The sequence below is a fragment of the Onychomys torridus genome, chromosome 17 (assembly GCF_903995425.1).
Source record: "Onychomys torridus chromosome 17, mOncTor1.1, whole genome shotgun sequence".
Lineage (NCBI taxonomy): Eukaryota > Metazoa > Chordata > Mammalia > Rodentia > Cricetidae > Onychomys > Onychomys torridus.
Window position 1 is genome coordinate 48,740,667 of NC_050459.1, and position 17,920 is coordinate 48,758,586.

Sequence of the window (17,920 nt, forward strand, 5' to 3'; positions counted from 1 at the left end):
CCACCACCACCGCCCAGCTTCTGCTATGGCTTGCTCTGACCCCAAGGTAACTTTATTAACATACAAATAAAATCACATTTCAGTACAAATAAAATATCACCATAAGGAGCAGTTTGCTAGAAGACCTTCTGGGGAGATCTTTTATTACTCTGAAGACATACTAGCTTCAGTGGGCCTGGGCAAGTTTCATAACATAAACCTCCTAGGTTGTATCTCAAACATGTAACAATAAGGAGCTCTTCACTCTTAGAGAAAGTGAAAAAAGATATCCAAGAACCCCAGGTGGAACAAAACACTGCCCACCAAATCTAGAATAATTATTACAAAGATTGTACAAAAAAAGTACTAATTAAGAATGATAAACACTCACCAAGTGATAACATTTTAATATGAATATATGTATGTATGTGTATGTATGTTTGTATTTATTTATTGTGTGTGTGAGCACATGCATGGGTGTGTGTGTCACACTCAAGAGGATACTAGCAGGCATCAGTTCTCTCTTTCTACCATATGAATTCAGAAGATTAAACTCAGGTTGTTAGGGTTGGTGACCAGCTCCTTACCGACTAAGCGATCCCCCTAGTCGCAATTGGTAGCATCTTTATACCAACATTTACTCCACAAAACACTTATTCATGTCTATAATTTTGGTTCTGGGGAAGCTGATGTAGAAGATTATTGCAAGTTCAAAGACAGGCTAGGCAGTTTAGGTGGCGGGAGGCAGGAAGGGAAGGAGGTAAAAAATGAGCTAAGTTGGCAGAGTTCTTGCCTGATGTGCATAAACCCCTAGGTTTAAGACTCAGAACTTGTTCTCATGTCATCATTTATCATAGTCTGTTATTCCTTGTTCTCTCTTTCTGTACTTGATCCAGCTGAGATCTCCTATTCCCCTAAGCTTTCTTTCCCTTGAACCTTGCCCTTCATTACTCCCACTGTCATCCAGGTTGTTCATGTAGATCTCATCTATTTCTCTGTTATTGGGTGATCCCTGGGTCTTTCCTAGGGTCCCATTTTCTAGGTAGCCTCCCTGGAGTTGTGTAGCAATCTAGTCATCTTTGTTTTACATCTAGTATCCTACTATGAGTGAGTACATACCATGTTTGTCCTTCTGAGTCTGGGTTACCTCACTCAGGATGATTTTTTTCTAGATCTATCCATTTGCCTGCAAACCTCATGATATCATTGTTTTTCTCTGCTGAGTAGTACTCCATTGTGTATATGTACTATATTCTCTTTATCCATTCTTCAGTTGAAGGGCATCTAGGTTGTTTCCAGGTTCTGGCTATTACAAACAATGCTGATATGAACATAACTGAGCAAATGCCCTTGTGGTATGATTGAGCATTCCTTGGGTATATGCCCAAGAGTGCTATAGCTGGGTCTTGGGGGAGATGGATTCCCAGTTTTCTAAGGAAGCACCATATTGACTAGCAAAGTGGCTGTACAAGCTTGCATTCCCACCAGCAGTGGAGGAGAGTTCCCCTTGCTCCACATCCTCTCCAGCATAAGCTGTCTTCTATGTTTTTTATCTTAACCATTCGGACAGGTGGTATCTCAGAGTGGTTTTGATTTGCATTTCCCAGATAATTAGGGATGCTGAGCAATTCCTTAAATGTCTTTCAGCCATTTGAACTTCCTCTGTGGAGAATTCTCTGTTTAGTTCTATAGCCCATTTCTTAATTGGACTGTTGGGCATTTTGATCTCTAATTTCTTGAGTTCTTTATATATTCTCAATATCAGCCCTCTGTCAGATTTGGGGTTGGTGAAGACCTTTTCCCATTCTGTAGGCTGTCGCTTTGTCTTGTTGACCGTGTCCTTTGCTCTACAAAAGTTTCTCAATTTCAACATGTCCCATTGATTGATTGTTTTTCTCAGTGTCTGTGCTACTGGTGTTATATTTAGAAAGTGATCTCTGGTGCCAATGCATTCAAGACTTCTTCCTACTTTCTCTTCTATCAGGTTCAGAGTAACTGGATTTATGTTGAGGTCTTTGATCCACTTGTACTTAAGTTTTGTGCACAGTGACAGATATGGATCTATTTGCAGCCTTCTACACATTGACATCCAGTTATGCCAGCACTATTTGTTGAAAATGCTTTCTTTTTTCCGTTGTACCTTTTTGGCTTCTTTGTCAAAAATTGTATGTTCATAGGTGTGGGGTTAATGTCAGGGTCTTCAATTCGATTCCATTGGTCCACATGTAGGTTTTTATGCCAGTACCAAGCTGTTTTTATTATGGTAGCTCTATAGTAGAGCTTGAGGTCGGGGACCATGATGCCTCCAGGTGGAGTTCCATGACTCCAATTGTCGAGAAAGAGGAGGGACTATAAGAGTGTGAATTGTTGAGACCAAGATTGGAAAAGCACAGGGACAAATAGCCAAACAAATGGAAGCACATGAATTATGAACCAAAGGCTGTGGAGGCCCGAGCTGGAGCAGGCCCTCTGGATAAGTGAGACAATTGAATAGCTTGAACTGTTTGGGAGGCCCCTAGGCAGTGGGACCCTGACCTGTCCTTAGTGCCTGAGCTGGCTGTTTGGAACCTTGGGCTTACACAGGGACACTTTGTTCAGCCTGGAAGGAGGGAACTGGAGCTGCCTGTACTGAATCCACCGGGTTTAAATGAATCCCCAGGGGAATCTTGGCCCTGGAGGAGATGGGAATGGAGGGGAGGGGATGGGGGGAAGGTGGGGACAGGGGCAGGATGGGGAGGACAGGGGAACCCATGGCTGATGTGTAAAATTAAAACACAAATATAATAAATTTTAAGAAAAGACTCAGAACTTAAAAAATTCTGTGTAGATGAACCTGCTTGTATTCACAGAACTCAAGATATAGAGACAGGAAGATAAGAAATTCAAGGTCATCCTCAGTTACATAGTCACGCTGAGACCAAACTGGGCTATATGAAGCCCCACCCCATATATTCTACAAAAAATTCTATAACCTATGTATAATGTGCATATGTAAATGTGTGATGAACAGAAAGTATTCTACAATGTGCATATGTATTTATTTCTTTTGTATACAATATTAACTCACAAAAACTGAAAAAAAAAAACAGGGAAACAACACCTTTCATAATAGCTTCAGAAATATATAATGTCTCTAGGTAAATCTAACCAAACAAGTGGAAAATAAGTATGAGAAAAACTGAAAAAGGCTGAAATTGAAGAAGATATCAACACATGAAAACATCTTCCATGATCATGGATTGGTAGGATTAGTGTAGTAATCTACCTAAGTCTTACCAAAGGCAATCTACAGACTCAACCCCATCCTCACTAGAATTCTAACACAATGCCTCAGAGATCTTGAAAGGACAATCTTCAGCTTAATATAGAAACACACACACACACACACACACACACACACACACACACACACACACATACACAGACGCACACATGGAAAATAAACAACAAACAAACAAGAAAAAAAAACAGGATAACTAAAACAATTCTGAATAGTAATAGAACTGATAGAGGTATCACTATCCCAGACTGTAGCTCAAATATTTCCTGTGTTCCACCTGGTCCTACAGCCTCTAAGACCCAATTAAACACACAGAGGCTTATATCAATTAGCAATTGCATGGCCATGGCCTATGGCTCAGTTTTCTTGCTAGCTAGCTCTTATAACTAAAGTCAGCCCATTTCTATTAATCTAGATGTTGCCATGTATTCCATGGCTTTACCTGTGTGCCATTACATGCTGCTCCCTGGACAGCAGGATGGCATCTCCTCAGCCTCTACCTTTCTTCTTCCTGTCTCTCTCCTGGATTTCCTGCCAGCCTCTAAGCTGACTTGCCATAAGCCAAACAGCTTTATTTACCAACCAATTAGAGCAATACATATTCACAGCATATAGAAAGACATCCCACAGCACTTCCCCTTTTCCTTCTAATCAAAAAGGAATGTTTTAACTTCAACATAGTAAAATTACATATAATAGAACAGTTATCAAGCAAGAATTACATTTACAAGATCTAGTCTATATTTTGCAAAATTAAAGAAAATATTCTATCATCTATCCTATACTTGTGTGTCTAAAGTTTCATAACTAATTTGTCTTTTGTCTTTTATCATAACAAAGGAGAATTATAATTATTTAGTCTTCAACAATATCAAAGACCTCAGATGGATGTAATATTGCCTAAGTAAACAGGAAGTACATTATAAGCAACTTCCATAAATCTAGAAATGACAGAGATATATATGGTGATATTTTATCTGTGCCCCCAATAAAGTTTATCTGAGGATCAGAGGAAAAAGCAAGCCACTATAAGTAAACATGGAAGGCAGGCAATAGTAGCATACACCTTTAATCCTATCACTTGGGAGGCAAGGATCCATATGGATCTCTGTAAATTCAAGGCCATACTGGGAACAGAGACAGGCATGGTGGCACATGCCTTAAATTCCAACACTGGTTAATTATAAAGTTCTGGAGGTCTTCTGTACAGACAGACGAGAAGTGACAGAGCTGGGCAGGAAGAGGAAGTGATGTAGCTGGGTGGAGAAGAAATGAGATGAGAGAACACAAAGGCATATAGGTGTGGGTAGACAGAAAGTAGCTCTCTTTGGCTGAGGATCTCCAAGTGGTGAGAACAGAGCTGGCTTCTTTCTGCTTTCCTGATCTTTCAGGCTTTATATTTGGCTCCAGGTTTTTTATTTAATAAGACCTTTCAAGATTTGTGTTACACCAGATCTCAAATTATACTACAGACTCTTAGTGTCTAAAACAACATAGTGTTGGCACAAAAACAGAGACACTGATCAATGGAGTCAAACTGAAGACCCAGGCATAAGTCCACATACCCAAAGGACACAAGGTTATTGATAAAGAAAGCAGAAAAACACATCGGGGAAAAAAAGGCCAACATCTTCATCACTTTGGGCTGGTTCACACTGGATAGCTTCAGGTTAAAAAAAAAAATTCCAAATAGATCAATACTTATCACCCTGCACCAAACTCAACTCCAAATGAATCAAAAACCTCAACATAAAACCAGATATACTGATAGAAGAGAAAGTGGGGAATAGCTTTGAACTGATTGGCACAGGAAAAGATTTTTCAACACAACACTGTCAGTACAAGCACTAAGATCAACAGTTAATAATTGGGACATTATGAAAATAAAAAGCTTCTATGTGGCAAAAGACATCATCATCTGAACAAAGTAGTAGCCTACAGAATGTGAAATGATTTTTATAAATTCCACATTAGATAGAGGGCTAATATCCAAAATATATAAAGAACTCAAAAATTAATATCAGGAAAACAAGTAATCCAATTAAAATGGGGTACAGATCTGAACAGAATTCTCCTAAGAGGAAACTCAAATAGCTGAGCAACACTTAATGAAATTTTCAGCATCCTTAGCCATCAGGGAAATTAAAATCAAAACTATTTTGAGATTTTATCTTACACCTGTCAGAATGCCTAAGATCAATGAAATGAGTGACAGCTCAGGCTAATGAGGATGTAAGGGAAACCCACGAGTGCAAACTTATAAGTCACTATGGAAGTCGGTGTGGCAGGTCCTTAGGAAGATAGGCTCAGCTATACCACTCTCGGTCATATGAAATTCTCAGGGAAATGGATGGAACTGGGAAAAATCCAGAGTGAGGTAACCCAGACTCAGAAAAACAAGCATGGCTTGTATTTGCTTGTATGTGGATACTAGCTGTTAAGTCAGGGATAACGAAGCTATAATCTATAGCATCACAGAGGTTAAGTGTAGAGTTAGAAACTAGGGGAGGACAGCTACATCTCCGTAAGAAAGGGAGAAAGATAGTTATGGACAGATGGGGGTTGGTGCAATATGAAGATCAAGAGAGGCACGTTAGAGAAGAGGGGGGTGAGGGGGAGGGGATATGGGAAGAGAGAGCTAAAATTAAAGGCCATTTGAGGGGCCATATGGAAACCTATACAGTAGAAGCTTACTAAAATATATGCCTATATGAAGGCAATCTAATTGAGACTGCCGGATAATGGGGGATGTAGAGCACAAACTAGCAATCTCTTGTCACCAAATGAAGCTTACTGTAGCAGTACTGCTTTACATTTAATTGAGTTGTTGGTGAAAGGGGTCCCATGGGGATCCCTAAATAATCTGGACTGTTGCCACAACTGTAGGTTTGTCTCATTATTAAAGACATCATCAACACAACGCATTGAACATGCAGAAGTCCAGCTGGTACTAACACAAAGCCTTTATCCCTCCTATGTCTTTGGTAAAGGAAGGTACTCTGGATTCTACACAAGAAGAAACATAAACAGCAATCTAGACACAAACCCATTGATCTACAGTGGTATCCTGCCTACGAGCTATTCTAGTGGAAGCATAGCACAAAGCTTGTGGATTAACTAAACCATTATCCATCTGATTTGACTTAAGGCCTATTCCACAAGATGGAAAACATGCCTAACACTGCTTGGGTGATGAAGAAATGGAGACTAGGTAGCCCAGAGACATAGGGTGAAGCCATACACTATTGTTCTAAAATTAAAATGCATGTAGCAATAAAATGACTCCTAATGACCTTCTGCTATACTCATACATCAGTGCCTTGTTCAGCCATCAACAGAGAAGCATCTTCCTGCAGCAGATGGGAACAAAAACAAAGACCCACATCCAGACATGCAAAGAGTTAGAGACCTTGGAACACTCAGCCCTAAACAGGATGTTGTCATCAAATCCCTCCCCTCAAGGCTGAGAGAACGCTGAAAAAGAGGGGAGGAAAGGGGAGAGATTAAGAGCCACAGGGAATGGAAGACACCAAATAAACACTTTCAAAATCAATATGCTCAGCACACATATGAACTCACAGAGACTGAGGAAGCATCCACAGGGCCTGCACATGTCTTCACCAGATGAGACCCCTGAACTGAAAGGAGAAGAGGACATGTGCCCCCTTTCCTAACCCAATTGATAGCCACTTGTAAATGAAAATTTAGTTCCTCCCAAGGGAGACTCACTTGAGAAACAAACTACTCTTACAACTACATGTCCAATAGTAGATGGCCAACAGGAAATTAACTCAATGGCATTTTTGGAGGTTCCTTGTCTCATAATGTCATGTCACGGTTTTCCTTTGTTTCTTTTTTCTTTTTTGATTTCAGCATATTATTTTGTATTTTTATTAGATTTATATATGTTTTCCTTCTCCCTTTTTATACTACAGTTCTGAGATATATATGTGTGTGTGTGTGTGTGTGTGTGTGTGTGTGTGTGTGTGTGTTATGGCTTCCAGTTTTTATGAAGTTTCTCACCCACCAACCCCACAGCTCCCCAGAGTTTTCTTAAGTGCAAGCATCAGGAAATATTAGATAAAAGGATTTAGATTGTGGAAATAAACAGAAAATAAAGCATAGCCTCGAGAGGGCCTGAAACCTATTCCAACGGGCCCTGTCTCTGCTCCAGGGTATTTATAGAGATACCAAGGGATGGAGCAAAAGACCTTCCCCCAGTGCAGCCAAGTACAGACCATCTCAGACACCTGCACTCATGCCCGTGGGTCCTAACCATCCTCTCTATGCAGACCTGCTGGGTAAAGCCACAAAGAACCTGAAAACGGGCTCCCACACTGAGTGTGAGAATGAGTGGGACTCTGTTTCTTGTGCCTTCTCTTGGGCTCTTTTCCTTCTGTTTTTGTTGTTTTGTTTTGTTTTGTTTTGTACAATTACAGTGTATTAGTTTGGGGTTTATCTTTTTATATCATATTTTAAGTTTTTTTCATTATTGTCCTTTAGCCTGTTTGCTTTCTAATGAAAAATAGAAAAGGAGTGGATCTAGATGGGATGAGCGGTGAGGAAGAAATGGAAGGAACAGAGAGAGGAGAAATTGTAACTAGTATATGTTATGTGAGAAAAAAATCTATTTTCAATAAAATAAAAAAATTAATTTTTAAATTTATTTTAGAAGTACAGAAAGAGTGCCACAGTAGAAAGAGTTTCCATATATCCTACACCCACTTTCCCCTGCTGTTGATAGCTAATGCTAGGATAATACATTAGAATTAATATCCCAGTATTTACACATTATTTTTAATAAAGCCCACACATTATTCAGATACTTTAGTTTTAACATAATGTTCATTTTCTACTTGAAGATCCCATCAAAGTTACTACAGAGCTTTCAGCTGCCATGTCTCATTAGACATCTCATGGCTGTGACAGCCTGTTAGCATTTCTTTCCTAAGGTCCTTGAGAGTTTTAAGGAGTACTAGGCAGGTATTTTGCATATTTTCTTCATTAGTCACTCTTACAAAAATCATTAGATGTAGCCAGGGGGTACACTTCCCTTAGTCTCAAGCTTAAATATGCAAAAAGAGTGTCATTAATTCACCGATAGGAAGCCTATCAGTAAGGGGCTTCTTGCATGTAGAAGTTTGGGTATTTTTCTAGGATTCCTGGTGTGAAAACAGTATCTTGATAGTTGTGAAGTTTTTTAAAAATGCATTTTCAGACAAATGTCTTTGTAAACTGTGCGGATGAAAATGGCTGTAAAGACAGTTCTGAGATATTAGGTGTCAACATTCAGCATTAGATGCTGTTCTGAATTAAAAGCTTGACTATATGGGATTCACTCATCTAATAAGAACTCTGCTTTGTAGCCAATAGTGGTAATGGTGATTCATTCTCTCTCTCTCTCTCTCTCTCTCTCTCTCTCTCTCTCTCTCTCTCTCTCTGTGTGTGTGTGTGTGTGTGTGTGTGTGTGTGTGTATTTTCCACAAGAAAAAAATTAAAAATTATGTAATGAATATTCACAGAGTTTCTGTTTCACAATAGGGCCAGCTGCACAGAAAACTTAGTTCAAGCATCATTTTTAACAACCTATTTTTTATTCCTGTGGAGCTTCTCTGTTCCCTCTTCCCTGATTAAGTCTTCTAGTAAACCATTAATGATCATGTCTTAAAGAAACCAATTTCAATTTCCCCTGCATGGTAACAAAGTTAGATCCTAAGTACCAATTGTTAAACTTTAAAAGAAAGGAACAAGTGGCTATACAAAGCTACCTTTCACAGGGATTGTGATCTGTAATAAGTGAATGCAGGACCTTGTCACTACAACTGTAAGCCATTATATTGGGGATAAAGGTCACACATTGTGTGGGATTGCTTTTACTGTCTTTTGTAATGACTATGCCATTTGTTTTTCAAATGTTTTGTAAATGAGGATTTTGTTGTTTTGTAAGCCAGACACTATTTTTAGTCCTGTGGCTTTTTCAAACAGATCATACACACAGGACATCTTATGCAATCAATAGACTCGATCCATGGCTAAGAAGAAGAAAATAGAAAAATTATGTACCTTGGCATATAATTCAATGTATCCTGCAATTTCATTTAGTTCTATCTTGTGAGTTCCAGAATTTGTACACTTTTTAGCTTACCCTCAGGAAGACATGGAAATCATGTCCACTCAGGGACACCCCTAATACAGACCTAGCCTCAGTGGCTTTCCTTAGGCATGGAGGCAAATTCTATAGCCTGTTCTTCTATCCTTAACTCTAAAGCCAGAACCACATGGCCAAAGCTGTTAAATTCTGCTGCTTACTGGGGCTGGAAATGGCCCACCTCATTCAATGGCTTCTTGACCAGCTTTCTGTTATTCACTGCCTAAACTTGGCTGCCTTGAAACTGGGTCTCTAGTCCAGACTGGCCTCAAACTTAGGTTTCTGCCACCCTCTGCCTTCCCAGTGCTGGGATTAAAGATGTGCATCACCACACACGGCTCTAAGCTTTCCTTTAGTTCCTTTTTACAAGTTGAAAACTTAGCTGGGTGTGGTCTTGCCCTGAAGTCATCGCTCCCTTTATTCCATTTCTTCATCCATTTATCTCCCTGAACACGGGATTTACCTCTACTCCACTTCCTAGTACCACTTTTCTCAATCTAGACATTTTGTATTTTTCATTTGTTCAGCTTGCTCCTTTTCGTTATAAAATTCTCTATTAGCATTAACACTAATAACCACAAGACAGAGTCTATACTGGCTGTTTTGAGATTTCCTCTGCCAATGGCACTAATCCAAATCTCTTCACTTTAGTCTCTGGCAGACTCTTTAGACAAGGGCAAAAATCAGCCACATTCTTCACCAAAATATCATAAGGCTGGTCTCTAGGGCACATATTAACACTCTCCTCCTCTAAAACCTCTTGAGTGAGCCCCCCTACAATTCAAATAACTATTAGCACCACTGTCTTCCAAGCGCCTAGTAGTACTGTCCATTAAGCAGTGCTTAAAGCATTTGACTGCTTTGATAACCCAAAGTACCAAAGTCCAAATTCATCCAAACAGAAACATGTGAGGCCCATCACAACAGTACCCCAGTCCCTGGTATGAACTTTGTCTTAGTTATGTTTTCTATTGATGTGAAAATCCAACATGACCACAACTACTCTTATAAGAAAAACGTTTAATTGGGGTGGCTCACTTACAATTCAGAGGTTTAGTCCATTATCATCATGGCGGGGAGCATGGCGGTGAGCATGGCTACAAGGTGCTGGCTACATCTTGATTAGAAGGCAACAGGAAGTGGATTGTCTGTTATACTGAGTGAAATTTGAGCAAAACATACCTCAAAGCCTGCCCCTACAGTGACATACTTCCTCCAACAAGGCCACACCTCCTAATAGTGCCACTTCCTATGAAGTTATGGGGGACCAATTACATTGAAACTACTACAGTGTCTCAGCAACTCATTAAATAACCTGGAAAGATTAACAGACACTGAAGAAAACACTGGAGGACATCACCAATGACAGGGTAACTTTTATTTGTTCTTCGGCAAGTAGATATTAAAGGTTTCCTGGAAAGGTGAACTACATAACTAGGCAACTTTTGTTTTTAGTAGACTTCTCAACCTCCCCCATTCATAACTTATTGCCAGATCTCTCTATGAGGCGCAAGCCCATGTCTTTGCATAGCTCCAAATGCTATCGAAACTTCAACCACCTGGCCCTTGTTGAAAGTCTCACACTTTGTTCATGGCTCTAATGCTTATGTGCAATAATGAATGCAAAATCCCCTTTTTCTAAATTATCTGTCTATTTTCAGCTCATTATAGGACACATTTGCCAATACTGTCTCGAATGTTCAGAACAAGTATTGTTATAGAATAGAGAACATGGAACTTGTTTAAAGCGCTTCCTTTTTAGTGTGTTGCACCAAAGCTTTCCAAATCATCCCTGCTCCAACATAAGCACAAAATACCAGGCTAAAGTATCATATTCTGCAGATACTTAATTTTCTATTTCAAGTGGGAGTAGTATGGGTAAACACAATATTCAGAGTATTATTATATCTATAAAATACAATAAATGAACAAATATGCAAAATCCCTTGATCAGTTTCTTTCTTGTTCCCATTAAAGTGCTATCTTAGTTGAAATTTTAATAAATGAAAGTGTTGTCTCACTTATAATTTTATGTAGTTCAGAGTTAGCATTTCTAGAGTTGAGTCAACCACAGAAAGAAAGGAGAAAGTGAAAGTAAAGGGTTTTATTTGATTCCATTCCTTATATGGTACATTTGGGCTGATAAAAATCCTGGCTTTTTTCCCAAGATCTAAGAACATTTTACAGTTTTCTGTATTTGCTAAAGCTACACTAACTACATTCTATAAACTGCTTGACATACCACATCCCAAATTTGTTGCTTCTTGTTTCTGGCAGTTAGGAGTCTAAAATGAAGATGTTAGCAGGGCCACATTCATTCTGAAACACAGAGAGGATTCCTTCCTTGGCTCCATCTGACTTCTAGTGGTTTGCCGGCCGCCCTTTTCATTTCTGGCCTTACAATGGTTGTGTTTTAGTCTGTATTGTCTGGCCACATGGCATTTTCCTTGTTTTATCTTGATACTGCTCTCTTCTTATAAAAACAATTGTCCTGGTGAGTTAAGAGCCTACCTGATTCTAGTATGAACTGATCAAAGCATAACTGACAGTCTCAGGGAACTCTTATTTCTAAATAAAGTCCTCAACATATTTGTGTGCAGAGGGGAGGACACAATCTAATACATAACATCTCATCATTTATACCAATTATTCATTACATGTATAATAATTCGGCTTTCTAGAGTTATTCTGAAAAGTGGCATTATATTTCCACCACTGATATTCATTCATCCAATCTGAGTCTGGGGGAGAGAGAGGCATCCTCTCCTTCTCTAGATGAGAAATCACTACTTACAATTAATACACAGTAATGCTTCCTGTAAGACAAATGGGTAAAAAATGTGGTGGAATCAGTAGTGTTCTTCTTAGCTTGAGGTGATTTTTACTTTCTAATTGTTCTAATGTTTTTTTAATAAGTTCCATTAGTTCAGTAAGATAGTCTAACAATTTAATTTCTAATTGTTTGAATATTTTATACTGTTTCTGTAATGAGACTTACTACTTCAATAGGACATTCTTAAAGGGAAGGGATTCCTAAAAGAGCATAGTATAAAACATCTAAGACCTACATCCTAAGCTATCTGCCGACTGCTCTAGATGACGTATTATACTTAGGTCATTTTGTAGAATACCTTATTGTTCCTCCACCATTAGTTTGACAAACATCTACCAAATCATTACCTGTCAATTACTATTCTGTGCTAAGGATAAAAAGTAGATCAAGATAGGATATAGCCCTCCTCTCAAAGAGTGTATAGACAGGGAGGGAAGAAGAGGAAAAAGCCAGGATACAAAAACCATCACAATTTATAAAGAAGAAAGCAAATTGTGTCAGAAATGCAAGGAAAGTTTCTATGTGTCTCCGTTTTCTGCTGGCACTCACACAGGAAGAAAATAGCTGAAGTCTGCGTCTTCAAGGATGAGATAATGTAGACAAGTAAGAGTTTTGAGAAGGAACTTCGTTGAGGCAGGAGGATCACCACCACTTCCAGATCAGTCTATTCCAAAAAGAATGAAACAACGTTTCAAGAAGAAAAAGCAGAAGAAAGAAAAGAAAAATGGAGACTAGGTTTGGTGATTGGATGAATTACATTTTAAAGTTATCTATAGAGAAGTGGCAGGCAGAGGGCCAGCACCATGCTGGTGGTAGAGAAAGAGTGTCAACATTTCTAAATCTGTACCTGATTTCTAGGTATAAAGTACATGACAAAGTCCTATTGGCAAAGCAAAGAGGTGACAGAGATCGAGGGAGGCTGAAGGGAGGGAGAGAACAAGGAACTGTCAATTAGGTTACATTCTAAGTAAGTTCCAAGGTGCTAAGAAAATGTCAATTAGCATATCATTTTCATAAAGGTTAACAAAATAGAGAAGCAAATAATTATAAATTACTAGATTAATACATTGGCACATAACCATACAATGAAACAATTGTCTAATTATTTTGTAAATGCATTATAAAGTAGTAAGTCTCAATTGTTTGGGCATTAAGACTATTGGATTCTCCTAAAAATTATGGAGAACTCAAAAGGCCTTATTACTGTGACTTATTCTACAACATTAACCACAGATCTGATCTTCCTGTTCAAATTCTGTAAGTCAACTCAGATTCCACTGTCCTGTTCTCTGGGAATGGGGCACTGAGTAATGACTTCTTAGATGTGTGGACCAGCATGAAGTCATGCCTTTAATGAAATAGCAAAGAGACAAAAACCAAAGTTGCACCTTGACAATTCCAAGCTAAGTTGTTTTAAAATCTGAGTATAAATAATAGAATCTTTTTGAAATGATTAAAATGTCCTGACCAGATTTTTAGATAAATTTCTCCATGAGAACTTAGGGATGGGAAATTATAAAGAACCTCATGGGTTAGCTAGTTCAGTATGCAATGCTAGCTGTAATGACAGCCCTTTCCCAGTTTACTCTTTTGTGTGATTAAACTGAGTGAAATTTAGCTACAATTAAGTTTGTAAAGTGGTAGAGTCTTGGTATAATAATCATGATCAAGGCATTTTATAGTCACCTGTGTTTGGGTCTCTCAGCATTCATTCTAACTGTAAGCTAGGATTCCTTTGACACCTCCATTGATGTAACTCTCCCTAGTTACATGAGGCAAATGTAATGCTAATTTGGTATTAAACAACAAAATACTTCCTAGGTAGAAAACAAATGCCTATTCTTCTAATCCTCCCCCTTGGGATGACACAGAAAAACCCAAGTTCCCTTTCCTCATGTTTTTCTTCAGTACTTAGAAGTGTTTTCCCAAATAGCCTCATTTTTCAGTCTAGATATTCACAGAATCTTCATCATAAGGTTTCACATCTCTTTACTATCTTTATCATTTTTTTTCTTCTGGATATATGTTGCTATAAATAGTGTGTCAGATCTGAACACAAAATTCCAATATGTGTGTTGTGGAGTAATGAGTGGGACCGACTGATTCTATCATTAGAGCTGAATAGAGGCTCTGTCTTTTCCTAGAGACTTTGTTATCTTGCTTCATTTTCTGTCGTGAAATATTTGGGGAGTTTATTTTTCTACTTAATTTTTGAATTGTATTCCTTACTCCTTAAAATCTAGCCCTTGCTACAGCATAACAACCCAAGAATACTTCTGGCTCTCAGAGTCTTCCTCTGAAACCTTACCTTCCTTCACCAGTCCTATGAGATACTTCTCTCCTTGGATTTGACGGGAATTCATTTGGTGTTTCAATAGCAGAACATCTGAGACAACTTATCAAAAATAGATTTATTGGGCTCACAGCTCTGGAAGATGGGAAGTCCAAAGGAATGCTGCTGGTATCTGAAAGCAGACTTGATGAGTCCTGATATACTATGAACAAAGTGGCATATTCAAGACAAAATAGGGAGCATGCCAGTTCCTTGATTTTACCAGAAATCCATTGCTGTGGTGAGGACTCAATACTTGAATCAAGACATTCAGCCATTGAGAAAGAATATTTATGACCAAATCACCACCAGAAGGCTTCACTAACTGAAACTGGTATGATGGCAGTTCAATTGCATGAAATTTAGAAAGGTGCTGTTTTTGAAATGATAAGTTCACAATTAAGTTTCATTTGTCCTGTGGGATTGTGGTTGACTGGAGGATAAATTTAATATAAACAGCACAATAATACCCAGATATGTATGATTCCTCCAACATAATAGGGAAAATATACAGAAATGTTGTATTGTCAATGATAGGCATATTTTAAAAGGATTCAGAAAAATTCATTAACCAACTTATCTGTTTTAATGTGATGATAGTTCTGAGGGGTAAATGTTACTTAGCGCCAGAAATTCACCAATCTCGTGATTAAAGTATACTCCATCTTCTTTAAGCCAAATGCATTTATTTGGAGTTTCTAGCTCTTTCTGTATAAACCAGTCAAGATTTAAAATAATGGTTTAAAAAAAAAAAAAGCTACTCTGAACAATGTTTGTTCAATCTCTGTCCCTCATATAGTTCAGAATCCGGATGCATGGCTTTCCTGCCAGAAGTAAATGCTGGCTTCCATTTGTTTTCATATCCTGTTGCCTCCAGAGCTCCATAGAGAGAAAGTGCTATATTAGCAATTCCCAAGACTGTGGCTTTTGTGGTGATACTATATTTGTAAAATGTGATTTTATTTGTATGTTAATAAAGTTGCCTTGGGGTCAGAGCAAGCCATAGCAGAAGCTGGGTGGTGGTGGTGCACGCCTTTAATCCCAGCACTTGGGAGGCAGAGCTAGGCGGATCTCTGTGTGTTCAAGGATACAGGCAGCATGGCAACACATGCCAATACCAACCATAGAAGACCTGGAGGTCTGTACAGACAGGCAGTGACAAGGAGGTCATGTGGCTGGGTTTACAACCAATGGGAAAGCAGAACAGAAAGTCTATAAAAAGAAAAAACATACAGAAGTAGCTCTGTGGCGGAGAGGAAAGACAGCAGAAACAGTGAATGGTAAGGTTTTTAGTTCTTGCTCTGACCTCATGGCTTTTAACTCTGCAATTGAATCTGTGTTTCTTATTTAACAAGACGGTTACATCCACAGGCTTTCCTAGTCAGCTGCTTATTTAATTAAAAAGATGGAAGAGAAGTCCATTTGTTTGGAGCTACATAAATGTTCTTACACAGGATTTCCTCCCTTATAATTCCTCCTTTAACTTTCTGATATATGGAGACCTTTAACTCCACCTTTAATCTCAGCTGAGAACAGTAAGAACCTTGGTCCTGTAATTGACAACATTGGCAATGAAGGAAAACTATAATAACCATTCTTAATTTCTCTCTCACTTGCACTGTAAAGTATTTCACAAGTCTACATGATCAAATCCAGCTCATTGGTGGAAGCTGAATGGTACAAATAACACACGTGGTGCTGAAATCATAGCTGACATGTGTAGGATTCCAGGGGAAAGATGATAAACTGTTGGCTGAATATGTCAGTCTGACAGCTTTATTTCCTATTTCAATTCACATTCTTTCTCCTAAAGAGTTTTTTCACCTCATAGCTGCAGTAGACAGATTCTTTAAAACACACTGTAAGAATATTTGCAGTATCAGAAATGTTCTTTTTCATTCCTTTTTGACAGTATCTTGTTATGTAAACTGGAAAACAACATAGAACTCAAATAACTGACTAACCCATAAAATGCTTTATATTATTGTAGATATAGTTATTTATAAAATATAAATGTCACAGGGATATAGCACTACAAAAAAAGAGAAGTAGTGGTAATTAAAATACCATTAAGAGCAGAATTACAATAAATATTAATATAAAATGTGAAAATATTTCATATACAATACATATGTGTATTACATGTACATATAGTATTTCATGTAATTTTAGCATACATAACTAAAGTGTGATACATGTAGTTCACATTACAATCAGGTCTAGAATGCATAACCCATATTTTAATTATGTGAAACAATTTTTAAATTTAAATATACTTTGATCATATTCTTCCCCTCTCCCAAGTCCATTCAGATCTTCTCTCCCTCCTTACCCAGCCAACTTTATGTTCTTCATCAAAAAACAAACAAAAAACAAATACAACAAAATCCCCAGGAACAAAGAAAACAAAACACCCCCCCAAAAAGAATCAAATCCACCAAACTGTAACCAAATGAAAGCACACAATAAATAAATAAATAAATAAATAAATAAATAAATAAGTAAATAAAAAATAAATAAATAAATAAAACTATGGAGTTTATCATATATTAGTCAACTAGGCCTGAACATGGGGCTTGTCCTGGAGTGGTTGACATTCTCAGTGTCACTCTGTTGGAGAAAACCTTATAATGAATAGTATTTAACATAACAAAAAAAGCATTTTGTGCAAGCTGTATCTCAGGACCCATGGTCTATACATTATCTTTTTAAAGCATGTACTTCCTTATGAGGCACGTCCTACTCATCTCCTTTCTTTACACAAGGATAGAGAAGTGTATTCAGCTAACAGCAATGTTGTAATAGATGGCACAGTAAGGCACTGTATTTTCCCATTTTATATTACCCTATTATACTCAAAAGAAAAAAAAAAAAGATAGTTCAGGAAAGTATTCCCCAGACTTTCCAATTTGGCACTAGACTTCATTATACCTTGAAAATTATTCTTAGCATAGAATATTGAAATTACTTGTTATTTCAGAGCATGGGATTTTTGGAGTGACAAGTTTCAACTCGGATTTGGATTTTAACTTTGTAGCAGTTAACCCACAAGGCAAATATTAAGTGTGGAAGTATTGAAAATGCCACCATGGAAAACTATGTAAAGGATCATTTTAACAAGGATTTCTTTCAGTTCCTCTTAGAACATTCATCATATTAAAATAGAAATAATTTAATAATAATCAAATCAATAATTAGTATCATAATTCCTGCCATAACTGTGTATAAAAAGAAAATAAAAAGAAACCCTCAACTAGAGGTTGCAAAGTAAGTGTTAATTGTTGATATTGCTTTCAACTAGAGGTTGCAAAGTAAGTGTTAATTGTTGATATTGCTTTCTACTTTATT